The sequence below is a fragment of the Bufo bufo genome, chromosome 2 (assembly GCF_905171765.1).
Source record: "Bufo bufo chromosome 2, aBufBuf1.1, whole genome shotgun sequence".
Lineage (NCBI taxonomy): Eukaryota > Metazoa > Chordata > Amphibia > Anura > Bufonidae > Bufo > Bufo bufo.
Genome location: NC_053390.1, coordinates 725,547,863 through 725,567,023, shown reverse-complemented (window position 1 = coordinate 725,567,023; position 19,161 = coordinate 725,547,863).

Sequence of the window (19,161 nt, the reverse complement as noted above, 5' to 3'; positions counted from 1 at the left end):
TCTACGCGGCGGGATACGGTATAAGAGGGCCTCCTTGGGGGCCTCAATGCAGCTGCAGACACTAAAGGTGGCCGAACGGCAGGGACAGGTACCGTTACCTCAGACCCAGCGATGTCCGAGTACTGGAGTCCACTTTCCTCCTTCTTAGGCGGAGTCCGGATTCTGGCGGTGGCAAGCTGGCACAGTCCACGCAGCTGTTCCTCCAGGCGGACGATTTGGTCATCCAGGCTCTCGGGTTCTGTGTCGCTATCTTCTTGAGTCACCGCTGATACGGGTATGGAAGTTGCATCCTGCGTAGCCGCTGCAGGTTCAGGTGGCGCGTCCGGTCTTTTACCCTTTCGGATGTTATCCAGGGTGGCATGGAATCGCTCCAAGTTTTCCAACTCTTTGATGGTCTTTTCCCGGCAGGGCAGCTCAGGGGACGGATACGGGCTCACCCACTTTTCCACTACTGTTGGTTGCCAAAAGACGTTCGGGCCAATGAAAGAGCCCCGCTCTTGAAAGGCATGATGGGCCGGTTCTGGAGAGACGCGCTGGTTCACGCTCGCAGCCAGTGTAGTCCTCATCAGTTTCCCAGTCCTTCGCTTTCTTTCTAGGACGGGTCACAGCAGTGGCGTAGGGGCCTCGCAGGCCCTCGGCAGGGGTGAACTCCACTTCCTCTCCCTCGCGGAGGTTATGCATATGCTCCGGGAGGTAGCTCTGCTTGACGGACCTCCGGTTAACATACAAGTCTCTGCCGGTAGTGTAATCTTGAATAAAACCGAAGCCTCGGTCCTTGTCAAATGCCACAACCAACCCCATTCTCCTTTCCAGGCGGGGTTGGGTGTCAGTGTGGCGCTCATGAACGGTATTTGCCAGTTCCTCATAGTAGATTTTGGTCTTGGTTGTTTTCTTTATTGCGGCCTCCCGTATCTCTACCATCAGCACCGACCATTTAAATGAGGGCTGAAAGAAGTCTCTCCAGGAGCAATAATAGTTCTCCGGTTGCGTCCTCGGTGGCGGGCAGGTGGGTCTCTCCGGTCCCGGAGAGTAGGCCGGAGGAGCGTCCTCTTGCTCTACACCAGTAAAGTCCATTTGTAATCCAACAGGTGCCGACATAATATCAGAGCAGTCCTCACTCTTCAACATGCTCGATCCTTCTCTGGAGAGCGACAGGGCACCACCAATAATTGTAGTCAGATCCTCCCATTGCTCTGGGAGGCCGCCCCCCAAGTACTCCAGCATAGGGGAGGCGGAGTCCATTATAGCAGACATGCTAATTTGTAGACAGGGCGGTGGCGCAGACATACAGCCTTTCCCGCACTTCCAGCAGAAGTCGCCAATTTTTCCCGCCAGCAAAGTATGAAGATTACGCAGCAATAAATCCGTCCATCTTTGAGTAAAACGCTGTCTATTCACTGACAGCAAGCGGTGGATTTACAACAGCAAAACAGTCTATAAAAAGCACAGTTTCACACCGGAAATCAGTACAGTTCTTTGGCCCAGCAATTTTCAATAAACAGTGGGGCTTAGTCACTTTTTTAGGTGGATAATGGCACACAGTTTTGTAATCCAACAATGGCGTGGATATGATCGTATCCTGTTTGTGACGCCAATTTATGGAGCACGCCAGACCTGCAGGGTATTGCGATAGTGAGGTCACGGTTATGGGAAATCAAGGGTTACTCACTTTTTGGAGGACCCTGGGCAGGCATGCGGCAGTGAAGGAGAGGTAGACACAAATACCTCTGGGGCACACTCTATATTTAGGGACCAGGCCTGATGGTGGATGAGGTGCCCTGGATGTTGCGGGTGTTTTGAGTGCATGGGGCAAGGTCCCTTTAAAGTTCGTGACGCTAGTGCCTGTAATTGTGGCACACCGATTTGCAGGAGTAGTAAACGAGGTACACAGATGATGTAGTGAACCAAACGTTGCTTTACTTTAAACAGTTCAACTTTGTACATACAGTGGATTAAGATGATGCAGTCCCTTGAATCATATAATTCACAAGCAGGTTTACTTCTTAGTATGGCAGGTATATTCTTGCAAGATACTTGGAGGGTATAAAGTTAATGCTTAGCAGACCTATGCTGCACTATCCCCTTCAGCTATTCTAGCTGGCTGGATCCCAAGGCCCGGATGCCTAAATGCTGGCTTTAATCCTTGGTGAATAAATCTTCCTCCCGTATTGACTCTTGCGGTTATCTTATAATACTTCTGCCCCTCAGGTTACTTATCTGAGCTGGTTGTATTGTTCCTGTTGTGAGGGAAGCTGCAGGTTTCTCCCAGGAGGAACATCTCTTCTACTGGGGTAATCTTCTGAGCTAACTGAGGCTCACTTTATCAACAGGCAGGCTAGAGTCCTTTACTAGCCTCCTGGTAGCAACTAGCAGCCTGGACTATCCAGCTGCATGTCAGGAGGAGGCCCTCAGCATATCTCTGGCTAAGATGCCTTCTCACTTCTGTGTCCACAGACTCCTGACTACAGACTAACTCCTCCCTGTCTGGGCCTGAACATTTATACTAGGGGCTCCCTATCTCCCTCTAGTGTCTAGGATGCCTAACTACACCCTAATAGGCCTGCTATGCATGACACAGGGGAAACATTGCATATAAAAACACATAGAAAATACATTATAAGGTATATGGTCAAATATAATATTACTGTCCCTTGTGAGCAGAAGTAACACGTGAACCAATTGACCCTTGTGTAGTGCCCACGCCTACCTAGTGGGACACTACACTAACTTGAACAAAATCAAACATCTCTGTGATAATTTGAAAATGGCTATCCATCGACAGTCCCCATCCAACCTGACAGAGGTTGAACGGATCTGCAGAGAAGAATGGTAGAATATCTCCAATTCTAGGTGTGCAAACCTGGGGCATCAAACCCCAAAAAATGGAGGCTGTAATCGCTGCCAAAGGTGCTTCAACTAAGTCCTTCAACTAAGTAAAGGGTCTAAATACTTTTGTCAATGCAATATTTTCTTTTTCAATAAATTAGTAAAGATTTTGAACATTCTAGGGTTCATTTATTAAGACCGGCATTTTAGACACTGGTCTTAATAACCCCTATCTGTGGTGGTGGACCCCCCGGAGTTATAAAGAGGCGCAGGCCTCTACATAACTTTGGCAGATCCACCGCTGCTTCTAAAGTAAGACAGCTTCCTAGCGTATTTTAGTATAATCTGTTTTCACTTTCTAATTATGGGGTATTGAATGCAAAGCGATAGGGAAAAAATAGATTTTTTTAAAATTATTTTTGCACTAGGCTGCAACAAAATGTGAAAACAGTGAAAGGGTCTAAAGATTTTCCGAATGCATTGTACATGAAATAAAAAAAGACAAATATATTACTGAACATTCTCTCTGTTTTGAGTGCCTGGGGCAAGGTCCCTTTAAAGATCGTGACGCTATTGCCTGTAATAGTGGCACACCGATTTGCAGGAGTAGTAAACGAGGTACACAGATGATGTAGTGAACCAAACGTTGCTTTACTTTAAACAGTTCAACTTTGTACATACAGTGGATTAAGATGATGCAGTGATTCTATTTAAAAGAAGTGGGCAATTGTTAGTAAAGCATACAACTGCAGTCAATGTGCTGCAAAAATGGAGAGTATATCCTGGAAACGAGCATTTGTTGCTTGTGTTTGAATTCTTCATACTTATTACATTGCGCGATTCTTGGTAATTTTTGTTTGCATTTCATTCAAATCAGCACCTCAGAAGTACAGCATATCTAAACTCATGGCAAAAGCTGAAGATGAAAGACACACTGCAAATGGCAAACCTTAACTCACAAAGATTAATCCTTTGAACTAAAACCCCTGTGGAGCAAAGTTCTAGGGACCCATAGTTGAGAGACTGCCCTTCCCTTGGGCATACAAGGCTAATGCCATTAGGAAAATTAGCATAGCTTTAACAGAATCTGTACATTTTACCACATTAATGTAAACATGATAAACACTAAGCAACTAAGCCAGTTTTCTTTTGCACCAGTTTTGATAAACTTACCCCAGTCTGTCTGTACTCCGTACATAGCTGAGAAGTTAGCAATGTGGAGAATAGTGAATTTAAAGCGATCGGGAAATCTCCACTTTAGGGGGAATATTTTTAGTAAAAATTCAAAATCAATAATAAAGTATATTAAAAAAAATATTTTTAGGGCATTTGGGATGTTTTAAAAAAACTTGAGTAAAAGTTTAGTTACTCTTTAAAAGGTCTACAGGTACGTTTTCTAGTACACATTTATCACTGCACACTTCACTTATTTGGGCAGTTATGGGGCCAAAACTGACCAAATAACTCAAGTGTGAACTCAGCCTTACAGATCGATGTTAGCGCCAGGTATAAAGAACCGTGCAGTGATCCTACTGTAGCGTGAAAGAGCGCACTCCTTTTACACCGTTGTCAGATGATTCCATATAGATGTCTACAGAACCTGTTTTATTAAACGCTTATACAAGTAGAGCCCCCTGACAGAGATGAGAGGTTGTCAGCAGTAAGTTTGTGTTGACATCACTGATTATTTTGCCCTTCCTCTGATCAGTCAGAACAATAGCCCCCCAGAAAATGGATCCTGTGTGAGTGGATCAAAAACAGATCCTGTCCGAGTAGATCCAAAACAGAGATGACATGTGAATGGAATATTTGCATGTCTTCTGTGTTTTGTACCCACTCCTGCTTTTGACTACCAAATCATAAGCCGATTCTGATGGGACCATATAGGCCTTACAGCTGCTACACAGACAGGATCCGTTGTGCATCTCATTTTAACTTTCTTCTGAGAGATCAGAAGAAGGGTCAAATCAGGCCAAAAATGCAAAATAGTGGCCGACTCATGGAGTGGGGAGAGTGGGAGAATAGCTTGAGAAGTCCACAGAGTGGCCCAATGACATAGTGTTGAGGTAGCAGCAGCATGAGGAGATGTCATGCTCGTGTGTGGGAGGAAAACACCACACTAAGCATAGGAGGGAAAGGGGATACCAGAATAAGGCCTGGAAACTAGGTAAGAAAAATGGAAACCTCCTATAGAAAACTCTAACTCCAGTCCTGACAGACTACCAGTATGAACAGGCCCCAAAGGTAGGCAAGTTCATACACCGGATACTTAGAATCCTATCTCACCCTATAGGACCCTGGAACTAATGTCAGGACTGAGTCTACCTGTTCCTCTAAAGGGAAGGACGAACAGGAGTCTCCCCTTAGGTTTAATGACAAACAACAGGGAAAGGCAATACACACATATATCAAAACAAATACAAAAGGGAACGGAAACACTTATCTTCAATAAAGCTTTGGAAGCACCAGGAAGCTAACACCAAGTCCAACAGAAGCTATAAACCGCATAGCATAGTGGAAGAAACAATAAATAGAGAAGGATAAATGATCACAATAGCAACACTTGGGGATAGAAGGTGTGGCCAGCACCAGAAACAACACAGGCGTCATTTGATCCTAAAGGAAAACATGTCAGATCAAACCACGTGTTGCCAGTCTCACAGATCTCCTGCCACCTGTCGCATGAACGTCCGTGACAGTACCCCTCTTTCTACGGGTGACCTCCGGGGACCCAGGACCTACCTTATCTGTATGAGACCTGTGAAATGCTTTCACCAAACAGCTGGCAGATACTGAAGAGATCTACGGAGAACTTGAGAGTCAATAATCTTGGCGATCTGGAATTCCAAACTGCCGTCCACCATGACAGGAGCTGGTGGCAAGGGGGACGACTCCAAAGGTTCAACATACCTCTTTAACAAAGATTTGTGAAACACATTATGAATTTTCAAAGCCTGAGGAAGTTCAAGGCGAAAAGCTACAGGATTAATAATGGCAGTGATCTTATATGGACCAATAAACCTTAGACCCAACTTCCAAGAAGGCACCTTCAACTTAATATTTCTTGTGGGCAGCCGCACAAAATGACCCACACCTAGGTCCGGACCATTCATACGTTTACTGTCAGCCACACGTTTATACTTGTTGCCCATATTCATCAAGTTATTTAGAATTTTCTGCCATATAGAAGACAATGATGACGAAAAAGGTCTCGACACAAACTGAGTCACATGATCCGAGACCACGTCAGAGGGAATGCCATGAAGTTTCACAATGTTGTCAACAAACACTTGCACAAGTGTTTTAGCATGAGGGAGGCCAGGCAATGCTATAAAGTGCATCATTTTACTAAAATGATAAACTACCACCAGAATAACTGGCAGATCAGTAATAAAATCCATAGACAAGTGAGTACATAGTCTGGACGGGATGGGCAACGGAAGTAGAGATCCAGAAGGTCGAGTATATGTCACCTTAGCGTGTGCACAGATACTACAGGCACACACATAGTCCTCAAGTCACTTACGCAACCCTGGCCATCAGAATCTACGAGAGATGAGGTCGGCAGTGGATCTACTCCCAGGGTGTCCCGTAAGAACCGTGATGTTCCTTAAACACCTTATGATGCAATTCTGATGGAACAAACAATTTCCCAGAGGTGCAAGACTCCGATGCATCTCCCTGAGCCTCTAACACCTTCACCTCTAGTTTAGGGTATAGAGTGGATATCACCACCACTTCCAACAGTATTGGACTCGGATTTTCAAAATCACCACCTCCAGGAAAACTACGTGACAAGGCATCTGCCTTTATGTTCTTAACCACAGGGCGATAAGTGACAATGAAATTGAATATGGTGAAAAACAAAGACCATATGGCCTGCCTCGGGTTCAGTCGTTTAGCCGACTCCAGGTAAGCCAGATTTTTGTGATCTGTGAACTTCGTGATCGGATGAATCGCCCCTTCCAACCAATGATGCCACTCTTAAAAAGCCAACTTAATGGCCAGCAACTCTCTGTTACCCACATCGTAATTTCCCTCTGCGGCAGAGAGTTTTTTAGAGAAAAATGCACATGGGCGCCATTTACCAGGTGACGGGCCCTGCGATAAAACTGCTCCTACCCCCACCTCGGACGTGTTAACTTCCACAATGAAAGGTTGTGATACATCCGGCTGCACCAATATAGGGGCAGAAAAGAAGCACTCCTTAACCGCAGAAAAAGCTCGCAATGCCGAATCAGACCACACTGAGACATCCGTCTCTTTCTTAGTAATGTCAGTTAAGGGTTTCACCACTGTCGAATAGTTCTGAATACATTTTCGGTAATAGTTAGTGAACCCCAAAAAACGCATAAGAGCCTTCAGATTTTCGGGTCGATCCCAGTCCAATACAGCACGGACTTTCTCTAGATCCATTCGAAAACCTGAAGATTACAGCAGGTAGCCCAAGAATTGCACCTTGTGTACAGCAAAAACACACTTCTCTAATTTTGCATACAATTTATTATCTCTTAGGATCTGCAACACCTGTCTAATGTGATCCTGATGAGGCTCCACATCTGGAGAATAAATTAGTATGTCATCCAAATACACAAACAAACCTCCCCACCAGGTGATGAAAAATGTCATTTACCGCAGTAGCATTGGTAAACCCAAAAGGCATGACTAGGTTCTCAAAGTGACCCTCTGGGGTATTAAAAGCCGTCTTCCATTCACCTCTTTCCTTGATCCTGACCAGATTATATGCCCCCTTAAGTCCAACTTGGAGAACACCTTGGCATCAACAATCTGGTTAAACAAATCAGGAATCAAAAGAAAGGGGGTAAGGATCACGGACAGTAATCCGATAGAGCTCACGGAAATCCAGACATGGCCTAAGAGTTCCATCCTTTTTTTTTAAGAAAGAAAAACCCTGTTTCTGCTGGAGATTTGGAAGATCTTATGTGTCCTTTAGCCAAACTCTCGGTAATATCATGTCTTATGGCCATTCTTTCAGGTCCAGAAAGGTTAAACAACCTAGATTTGGGCAACTTAGCTGCGGGAATAAGGTTGATAGGGCAAGCATATTCCAGATGCGGAGGTAAATCCTGGCATCCACTTTCAGAAAATACATTGGCAAAATCAGATATAAAAGAGGGTAATGTTTTAGTGGTTAAAGCAGAAAAAGATGTATTCAGACAATTGTCAACGCAATGATCACCCCAATCCAGAATTTGTCTAGCTTGCCAATGGATGGTTGGATTGTGCCTGCTTAACCACGGTAATCCCAGAACCTTCAGAGCAGGGAGACCCTCCAACACAAAACACGAGATGAATTCCTGATTAAAATCACCCACTCTTAATCGGATGTCATGCACCATCTGAGATAAACACTTCTGAGTTAGAGGTGCAGAATCAATAGCAAAAATGGAATTGTTTTTCTCTAATGCATTTGGAGACAACCCGTGCATACGGACGAACTGAGCATCAATCAGGTTCACCCCTGTCCCACTGTCGATAAACACTTCAATCCCCACAGTATTGGACTCTAGCGCCACCTCAACAGTCAGGAGAAATCGGGTACTTCCAGGCAAAGACAAATACACATTTTCTGACTCTCCTCCCACCCCTCCAAGAGTCAGATGGGAATTAAACATCCCTTTTTTTTTCTTTTTGAGGCTGAATGCATGGACGTACGTTGATAAAATGTCCTTTCTGTCCGCAGAAAAAACACAGTCCCTTCCTACGACCAGAATGCTTAAAAGTGGATCCGGGAGTAGCTCCACCTAACTGCATAGGTTCGTCCAGAGACACAAACCCAGTAGTATCTTCACCCAAAGTGTCAGAGTAAGACGATACGTTATGTGATAGTACGTCCTGAGAGTGGGGTCCCCTAGATCTCTCTCTCTCAGGCGTCTATCAATGCGTACTGCAAGAGACATAGCGGCTTCCAGAGACTCAGGATTCTTATGAAAGGCCAAAGTGTCTGTCAGCCTCTCTGATAATCCCTGACAAAATTGACTACAGAAAGCCGGATCGCTCCACTCAGTATCCGTAGCCCATCTCCTAAACTCAGAGCAATAGATCTCAGCCTCCCTGGCGAAGGCCACGTATCTTGGTCTCGGCCAATGAGGTCAGATCCAGGTCATCATAGATGAGACCTAGAGCTTTGAAAAATTAATCCACCAACCGGAGAGACTGCGATCCGGTCGGCAGAGAATAAGCCCATGACTGAGCGTCCCCCTTAAGCAACAAAATAACCAACCAACTTTTTGACAGGCACTCACTTGATTGGGACCACTTGGAGAATCTGTTACTTTAAATATTTATTTGATTAACCATGTATCAAACATGATTAGTAATAAAAACATCAAACTAAAACATAAAAACATAGAATTACTGATTCATATACTATGATGTCTATAGATGTTTCCGTACATTGATATTTTCTCTCCTAAAATGGGTATACTTATTGAATATGTGGCAGATTTCGCAGATGTACAGTATTGTTGTGTGATCACTTAGATATCATTTTGTCATTTGCCACTGCCCCACAGAAAATAGTAACCCATCACTTTATTATACAATAATGACTACCCAACTAGTTCAATATCTTCTTAATAACTTTTCATATAGCAGTGATTAACAACCTAAAATTAATCCAAAAAGTTATATTCTTAAAATAATCATAAAAGAAATAGCTAAAATGTCCGCACACATAAACCTCTTTGAGATGTAATCCTACTGATATCTTAAGGAGTAATCCGATATAATATTTAGCACAGGAAAAAAGTTTATGTTTGTAACATAGTAATATAGTATATAAGGTCGAAAAAAGACATTTGTCCATCCAGTTAGGGCTTTTACCCTGCAAGTTGATCCAGAGGAAGGTAAAAAAAAACTGTGAGGTACAAGCCAATTTTCCTCGCTTAAGGGGGAAAAAATTCCTTCCCGAATCCAATCAGGCAATCAGAATAACTCCCTGGATCAATGACCCCTCTCTAGTAGCCATAGCCTGTAATATTATTACACTTCAGAAATTCATCCAAGCCCCTCTTAAATTATTTTATTGTACTCACCATCAACACCTCCTCAGGCTCCTATCGATGTTATACCCGCATCAACTTGTATTCAGTTCAATTGCGATGTTTGTATGGGCATTCTGTCTGTTTTTCGATGATGGCAGTCAGTTAGCTATGCTTCCCAGAGCTTACTCACAATATATTGTATGTGTCTGCCGATCACGGCGTCCCACGTGGTGGTCAGACACTAAAGTCTTTACTCATCGCTTCCTTATTATGTAAGGGGATCGTGATCTGCCGGTATAGTTTTGCAGCCTCACTCTCTCCAAGCCCGGCGTCCCACGTGATTGGGTTCTTTAGTACGGCGGGCGGTTCACTTGGAAGCGGGAGTGCTTTGTGAACTTCACGGTAGCTCTGGTATCGCAACACCTGTTCAATCACCAGATGTCAGTGGGTGAATTAACATTTGCAGGCAGGTTCTGGAACACTAAACGCGTTTCTGAGTGTAAACTCACTCCTTCAAAGAAACATAGAAACATAAAATGTGTCGGCAGATAAGAACCATTTGGCCCATCTAGTCTGCCCAATATACTGAATACTATGAATAGCCCCTGGCCCTATCTTATATGAAGGATGGCCTTATGCCTATCCCATGCGTGCTTAAACTCCTTCACTGTATTTGCAGCTACCACTTCTGCAGGAAGGCTATTCCATGTATCCACTACTCTCTCAGTAAAGTAATACTTCCTAATATTACTTTCAAACCTTTGCTCCTCTAATTTAAAACTATGTCCTCTTGTAGCAGTTTTTCTTCTTTTAAATATTTTCTCCTCTTTTACCTTGTTAATTCCCTTTATGTATTTAAAAGTTTCTATCATATCCCCTCTGTCTTGTCTTTCTTCCAAGCTATACATGTTAAGGTCCTTTAATTTTTCCAGGTAAGTTTTATCCTGCAATACATGTACTAGTTTAGTAGCTCTTCTCTGAACTCTTTGCAAAGTATCAATATACTTACTGGTGATATGGTCTCCAGTACTACGCACAATACTCCAAATTAGGTCTCACTAGTGCTCTGTAGAGCGGCATGAGCGGGTCCCTCTTTCTACTGTTAATGCCTCTCCCTATACACCCAAGCATTCTGCTAGCATTTTCTGCTGCTCTATGACATTGTCTGCCTACCTTTAAGTCTTCTGAAATAATGACCCCTAAATCCCTTTCCTCAGATACTGAGGTTAGGACTGTATCACTGATTTTATGTTCTGCTCTTGGGTTTTTATGCCCCAGGTGCATTATCTTGCACTTATCAACATAAAATTTCAGTTGCCAGATTTTTGACCATTCCTCTAGTTTTCCTAAATCCTTTTCAATTTGGTGTATCCCTCCAGGAACATCAACCGTGTTACAAATCTTTGTGTCATCAGCAAAAAGACACACCTTACTATCGAGGCCTTCTGCAATTTCGCTGATAAAGATATTAAACAATATGGGTCCTAGAACAGATCCCTGAGGTACCCCACTGGTAACAAAACCATGGTCTGAATATACTCCATTGACTACAACCCTCTGTTGTCTGTCCCTCAGCCACTGCCTAATCCATTCAACAATATCCCTGAAGTAAACCCATGCTGTTTTTCATCCTTCAATCCATGGGATTTTAGATGTTCCACAATCCTTTCCTTAAGTATGGTTTCCATTAATTTCCCCACTATTGATGTCAGGCTTACGGGCCTATAGTTGCCCGATTCCTCCCTACTACCTTTCTTGTGAATGGGCACAACATTTGCTAATTTCCAATCTTTTGGGACGACTCCTGTTACCAGTGATTGGTTAAATAAATCTGTTAATGGTTTTGCTAGTTCACCGCTAAGCTCTTTTAATAGCTTTGGGTGTATCCAATCAGGCCCCTGTGACTTGTTCGTAATCATTTTAGACAGCTGACTTTGAACCTCTTCCTCTGTAAAGACACATGCATCAAAAGATTCATTAGTCTTCCTCCCTAACTGAGGTCCTTTTCCTTCATTTTACTTTGTAAAAACTGAATAAAAGTATTCATTGAGGCAGTCAGCTAGTTCTTTATCTTCTTCCATATACCTTCCTTCTTTTGATTTTAATTAGGTAATTCCTTGTTTTAGTTTCCTTTTTTCATTTATGTATCTGAAGAATGTCTTATCACCTTTTTTCACTGACTGAGATAATTTCTCTTCTGCCTGTGCTTTAGAAGCTCTTATAACTTGCTTGGCCCCTCTCTACCTAATCTTATAAATTTCCCTGTCATCCTATATATATATTTTTTATAATTACTAAATGGTATCTTTTTGTTTTTAATGATTTTGGTCACTTCTGCTGAGTACCACAGTGGTCTCATTCTTTTTTTTTTGCTTTTACTGACAAGCTTAATGCAATTATCTGTTGCCTTCAATGGTGCCACTTTTAAGTAGTCCCATTTCTCCTGGATTCCATTGAAACTGTTCCAATCTAATAGGGACTCGTATACAGTACAGACCAAAAGTTTGGACACACCTTCTCATTCAAAGAGTTTTCTTTATTTTCATGACTATGAAAATTGTAGATTCACACTGAAGGCATCAAAACTATGAATTAACACATGTGGAATTATATACATAACAAACAAGTGTGAAACAACTGCAAATATGTCATATTCTAGGTTCTTCAAAGTAGCCACCTTTTGCTTTGATTACTGCTTTGCACACTCTTGGCATTCTCTTGATGTGCTTCAAGAGGTAGTCCCCTGAAATGGTTTTCACTTCACAGGTGTGCCCTGTCAGGTTTAATAAGTGGGATTTCTTGCCTTATAAATGGGGTTGGGACCATCAGTTGCGTTGAGGAGAAGTCAGGTGGATACACAGCTGATAGTCCTACTGAATAGACTGTTAGAATTGGTATTATGGCAAGAAAAAAGCAGCTAAGTAAAGAAAAACGAGTGGCCATCATTACTTTAAGAAATGAAGGTCAGTCAGTCAGCCGAAAAATTGGGAAAACTTTGAAAGTAAGGGCTATTTGACCATGAAGGAGAGTGATGGGGTGCTGCACCAGATGACCTGGCCTCCACAGTCATCGGACCTGAACCCAATCAAGATGGTTTGGGGTGAGCTGGACCGCAAAGTTAAGGCAAAAGGGCCAACAAGTGCTAAGCATCTCTGGGAACTCCTTCAAGACTGTTGGAAGACCATTTCAGGGGACTACCTCTTGAAGCTCATCAAGAGAATGCCAAGAGTGTGCAAAGCAGTAATCAAAGCAAAAGGTGGCTACTTTGAAGAACCTATAATATTACATATTTTCAGTTGTTTCACACTTGTTTGTTATGTATATAATTCCACATAGTTTTGATGCCTTCATAGTCATGAAAATAAAGAAAACTCTTTGAATGAGAAGGTGTGTCCAAACTTTTGGTCTGTACTGTACCTCTAATCTAATTTTAGAAAAGTCAGTTTTTCTAAAATCTAAAACTTTTGTTCTTGTGTGGTGTGAACCACACTGACTGGTGATCACTAGATCCCAAGTTTCCCCCTGCAGTAATATCAGATACCAAATTCCCATTTGTGAATACTAAATCAAAAAATGGCCTCCTTCCGTGTTGGCTCCTCCTCTACTTGCTGTAGAGATAATCCCAGTAGGGAATTTAGAATATCTGTACTCCTGGCAGAAGTAGCTATTTTGGTTTTCCAGTTTACATCAGGAAGATTAAAGTCTCCCATAATGATAACTTCCCCTTTCAATGTCATTTTAGCTATTTCCTCAACTAGTAGATCATCTAATTCTTTGACTTGGCCAGGTGGTCTATATATCACACTTACACGAGTTACCTTATGATTATCAAGCTGCAACGTAACCCAAACGCAAGCTGCATCAGTGGTAGAACCTCTCACTAAAAATATTGACCAGAAAATATAAATCATATCCTCATTTAGATGCATATACTCTTGTGACAATCTAAATTAATGAGAATTTAGAAAATACAGGGTGGGCCATTTATATGGATACACCTTAATAAAATGGGAATGGTTGGTGACATTAGTATGGTGTGGCACATTAGTATATGTGAGGGGGGAAACTTTTCAAGATGGATGGTGACCATGGCGGCCATTTTGAAGTCGGCCATTTTGAATCCAACTTTTGTTTTTTCAATAGGAAGAGGGTCATGTGACACATCAAACTTATTGGGAATTTCACACGAAAAACAATGGTGTGCTTGGTTTTAACGTAACTTTATTCTTTCATGAGTTATTTACAAGTTTCTCTTTGTTTACAGCCATTGACATGTCGCCGAGGTTAACACGTGAGGAGCGGATAGAAATCGTGTTGATGTCTTGTGAACGTAGTAACCGGGTCATTGCGGCAGATTTCAATGCAAGACACCCTACGAGACCACCCATCTCCCATGCTACAGTTAGCAAACTGCTTGCTAAGTTTCGTGAAACTGGTTCAGTGTTGGATTTGCCAAAATGTGGACGCATGAAATCTGTCTCTAATGAAGAAACATCAGTGGCTGTCCTAGCTTCATTCAGCAAGAGCCCACAGCGTAGCACTCGCCGCATGTCACTGGAGAGTGGCATTAGTCGAACATCCCTTCGGCGGATATTAGCTACTCACAAATGGCACCCTTACAAACTCCAGCTACTGCAGCATCTCAACGAGGATGACCCAGATCGGCGCACTGAATTTGCAGAATGGGCAAAACAAAAAAGACTTTTATCTTTGGTGTCATCTGAAGGCAATTGTCTATGCTGTGAAGATACGAGATGTGCAGCACCTGAAACTACGGATACTGGAAGCCTGTGCTAGCATTTCTCCTGCGGTGTTGCTATCAGTGTGTGAAGAATGGGAGAAGAGGGTTGCATTGACAATCCAACACAATGGGCAGCACATTGAACACATTTTATAAGTGGTCAGAAACTTGTAAATAACTCATGAAAGAATAAAGTTATGTTAAAACCAAGCACACCATTGTTTTTCTTGTGAAATCCCCAATAAGTTTGATGTGTCACACGACCCTCTTCCTATTGAAAAAACAAAAGTTGGATTCAAAATAGCCGACTTCAAAATGGCCGCCATGGTCAACATCCATCTTGAAAAGTTTCCCCCCTCACATATACTAATGTGCCACAAACAGGAAGTTAATATCACTAACCATTCCCATTTTATTAAGGTGTATCCATATAAATGTCCCACCCTGTACAATGATTATAATAATAATAATACCATAATATATAAAAAATACCATAATAAATAAAATAAAAAAATATATATATATACACAAAATACATTCTTCATTAATTATTCATCCTCTTTCTCCCATCAATGATATTTTTCATCTAATATTATATTACAGTTTTCCAGTTTATTGCATGAAGTTCAAGATGGGGGCCTCTCACCAAGGGGGGAACCGCGGCGCTCAATAGCGAAACAGCGATCCACCGTCGGTGAAGGGCACCTATCCATCTACAAAAAGCCGAACAGTTCTAAATCAGAATTAAGTCCTGCAGGGAGAAGTGTATCGAAATCAAAGATTCTCCTCGGTTATTGCCTTGACATTCTGGAGATATGGTCTCCTCCTCTCCAGTGTCCGCCCACCTTTTCTATAGCTGCAAATTTAAGTCCCTTTGGATTTTTGTTATGATAGTCCTTAAAATGCTTTGACAATGAGTGTTTCTCATATCCGTTCCTTATATTAGTTAAATGTTTAGCTATCCTCTTTTTAAAAGTTCTTTTCGTCCTCCCAATATATTGTTTGTGGCAGGGGCATTGGATGATGTAAATCACGTTGGTGGAACTGCAGGTTAGAAACTCTTTTATTTTATGTGTGAATGAATTTTGTGTAGAGCTTACTTTTCTTGTTTTTTTTTTAAATACTACACTTTTGCAGTTATTGCATTTTTCACATCTATGAAATCCACTAATATTCATCCATTTATGGATAGATTGTTCTTTTTTTATAAGGTTTGACTGTAGGTGCCACCTTCAGTCCCAAATTAGGGGCCCTAGTATAAACAAAGGGTCTTAACCCCTTAAGGACTCGGCCCCATTTCACCTTAAAGGGACACTGACAGGCCCAATAAGCATATTTAGTTATATATATGACAGTACAGGTCTTATCAAGTGTATTAAAATCATCTAAGTATCCCCCCTGTCCACCTTATAAATACCGAAAACTAAAGTTTTATAACCTGCTTGTCTCGTCTCCAATCTGCCCAAGGGGCGGCGTTTCATCTCAAAATGCGCCCAGCCAGCCGCACCCAACTGCCGTTCTGAAGCCCCGCCCAGCTCATCAATATTCACTTCGCTGGGCGGCGACTACAACTCTCCCCGACTCAAGTGCCCAGCGCATGCGCATAAAGCAGAGGCTGCAGCGGCCTCTAAGATGCAGACTGTCTGTTCGCAGGCGCAATGTGACCCCGGCCGGGCGCATGCGCTGAAGATTAGACGGAGGACGTGCCCAGAGGATTGAATTGGCCATGCGCAGGATCTTGAGTCGGGGAGAGTTGTAGCCGCCGCCCAGCGAAGTGAATATTGATGAGCTGGGCGGCGGCTACAACTCTCCCCGACTCAAGATCCTGCGCATGGCCAATTCAATCCTCTGGGCACGTCCTCCGTCTAAACTTCAGCGCATGCGCCCAGCCGGGGTCACATCGCGCCTGCGTACAGACAGTCTGCGTCTTAGAGGCCGCTGCAGCCTCTGCTTTATGCGCATGCGCCGGGCACTTGAGTCGGGGAGAGTTGTAGTCGCCGCCCAGCGAAGTGAATATTGATGAGCTGGGCGTGGCTTCAGAACGGCAGTTGGGAGCGGCTGGCTGGGCGCATTTTGAGATGAAACGCCGCCCCTTGGGCAGATTGGAGACGAGACAAGCAGGTTATAAAACTTTAGTTTTTGGTATTTATAAGGTGGACAGGGGGATACTTAGATGATTTTAATACACTTGATAAGACCTGTACTGTCATATATATACCTAAATATGCTTATTGGGCCTGTCAGTGTCCCTTTAAGGACTTTTTTTGCAAATCTGACCAGTGTCAATTTAAGTGCTGATAACTTTAAAACGCTTTGACTTATCCAGGCCATTCTGAGATTGTTTTTTCGTCACAAATTGTACTTCATGACACTGGTAAAATGAAGTAAAAAAAAAATCTTTTTTATTTATAAAAAAAATATCTAATTTACCAAAAATTTGTAAAAAACTGAAAATTTCCAAGTTTCGATTTCTCTACTTCTATAATACATAGTAATACCTCCAAAAATAGTTATTACTTTACATTCCCCATATGTCTACTTCATGTTTGGATCATATTGGGAATGATATTTTATTTTTTGGGGATGTTACAAGGCTTAGAAGTTTAGAAGCAAATCTTGAAATTTTTCAGAAATTTTCAAAAACCCAATTTTTAGGGACCAGTTCAGGTCTGAAGTCACTTTGCGAGGCTTACATAAAAGAAACCACCCAAAAATGACCCCATTCTATAAACTACACCCCTCAAGGTATTCAAAACTGATTTTACAAACTTTGTTAACCCTTTAGGTCAGGCATCCTCAAACTGCGGCCCTCCAGCTGTTGCAAAACTACAACTCCCAGCATGCCCAAACAGCCTACAGGTATCAGCCTACAGCAGGGCATTGTGGGAGTTGTAGTTTTACAACAGCTGGAGGGCTGCAGTTTGAGGATGCCTGCTTTAGGTATCCCATAAGAATTAATGAAAAATAGAGATACAATTTCAAAATGTCACTTTTTTGGCAGATTTTCCATTTTAATAATTTTTTTCCAGTTACAAAGCAAGGGTTAAAAGCCAAACCAAACTCAATATTTATGGCCCTGATTCTGTAGTTTACAGAAACACCCCATATGTGGTCGTAAACTACTGTACGGGCACATGGCAGGGCGCAGAAGGAAAGGAATGCCATATGGTTTTTGGAAGGCAGATTTTGCTGGACTGTTTTTTTTGACACCATGTCCCATTTGAAGCCCCCCTGATGCAACCCTAGAGTAGAAACTCCATAAAAGTTACCCCATCTAAGAAACTACACCCCTCAAGGTATTCAAAACAGATTTTACAAACGTCGTTAACCCTTTAGGTATTCCAGAAGAGTTATTGGCAAATGGAGATGAAATTTCTGAATTTCAATTTTTTGGCAAATTTTCAATTTTATTCCATTTTTCCCAGTAACAAAGCAAGGGTTAACAGCCAAACAAAACTCAATATTTATGGCCCTGATTCTGTAGTTTACAGAAACACCCCATATGTGGTCGTAAACAGCTGTACGGGCACACGGCAGGGCGCAGAAGGAAAGGAATGCCATACGGTTTTTGGAAGGCAGATTTTGCTGGACTGTTTTTTTTGACACCATGTCCCATTTGAAGCCCCCCTGATGCACCCCTAGAGTAGAAACTCCAAAAAAGTGGCCCCATTTTAGAAACTACGGGATAGGGTGGCAGTATTGTTGGTACTAGTTTAGGGTACATATGATTTTTGGTTGCTCTATATTACACTTTTTGTGAGGCAAGATAACAAGAAATAGCTGTTTTGGCACAGTTTTTATTTTTTGCTATTTACAACAGTCATCTGACAGGTTAGATCATGTGATATTTTTATAGACCAGGTTGTCACGGATGCGGCGATACCTAATATGTATACTTTTTATTTTATTTATGTAAGTTTTACACCAGTGGCGTTGCTAGGGCTGGTGTCATCCGGTGCGGTAGAAAATGGTGTCACCCCATATATGGGGGCTATGGTGGTGCTACTGCCATAGGGGGCATCCGTTAGCTCAGCAGACCCCCCCTAGCAGTCAGAGCCTGGTCTCGGGAGGGGCACTTCCAGATTATTTTCTGTCCGCCGCCACAAAACAATGGTGCTTATAGAACAGACTACACAGTGTAGCGGTATACTGTATATTGTGGGGCACAGTGTATGCTATATGTGTATAACAAACATATTTCTCATGAAAACTTACAGTCACTTGGCTTGGCCCTTGGGGATCTCGGACACCACTTCAACACTTGGCGGGGGGTACGGCGGAGCTGATGTGTTTTATCCTAATGAGAAAGATTTCATAAGGATTTGGATAAGGGGCAGAGGGATAGCAGAGCAGGGAGAGGCTGGTGCTGCTACTAGGGGGTCATACCATAGGGGAGTAATAAAGCCCACCATAATGCCCCCCCCTAGTAGAAATAATTCTCCTTTTAATGTGACAGTGCAAAAAATACCCCCTTGTAATGCCCCCAGTTGAGCTAATGTCCCCATAGTGCCCCCATAATGTCCCAGTATAAAATACCCCTATATAGTGCCCCTAGTAAATTCCCCCATAGTGCTCCTCTCCCCCCTT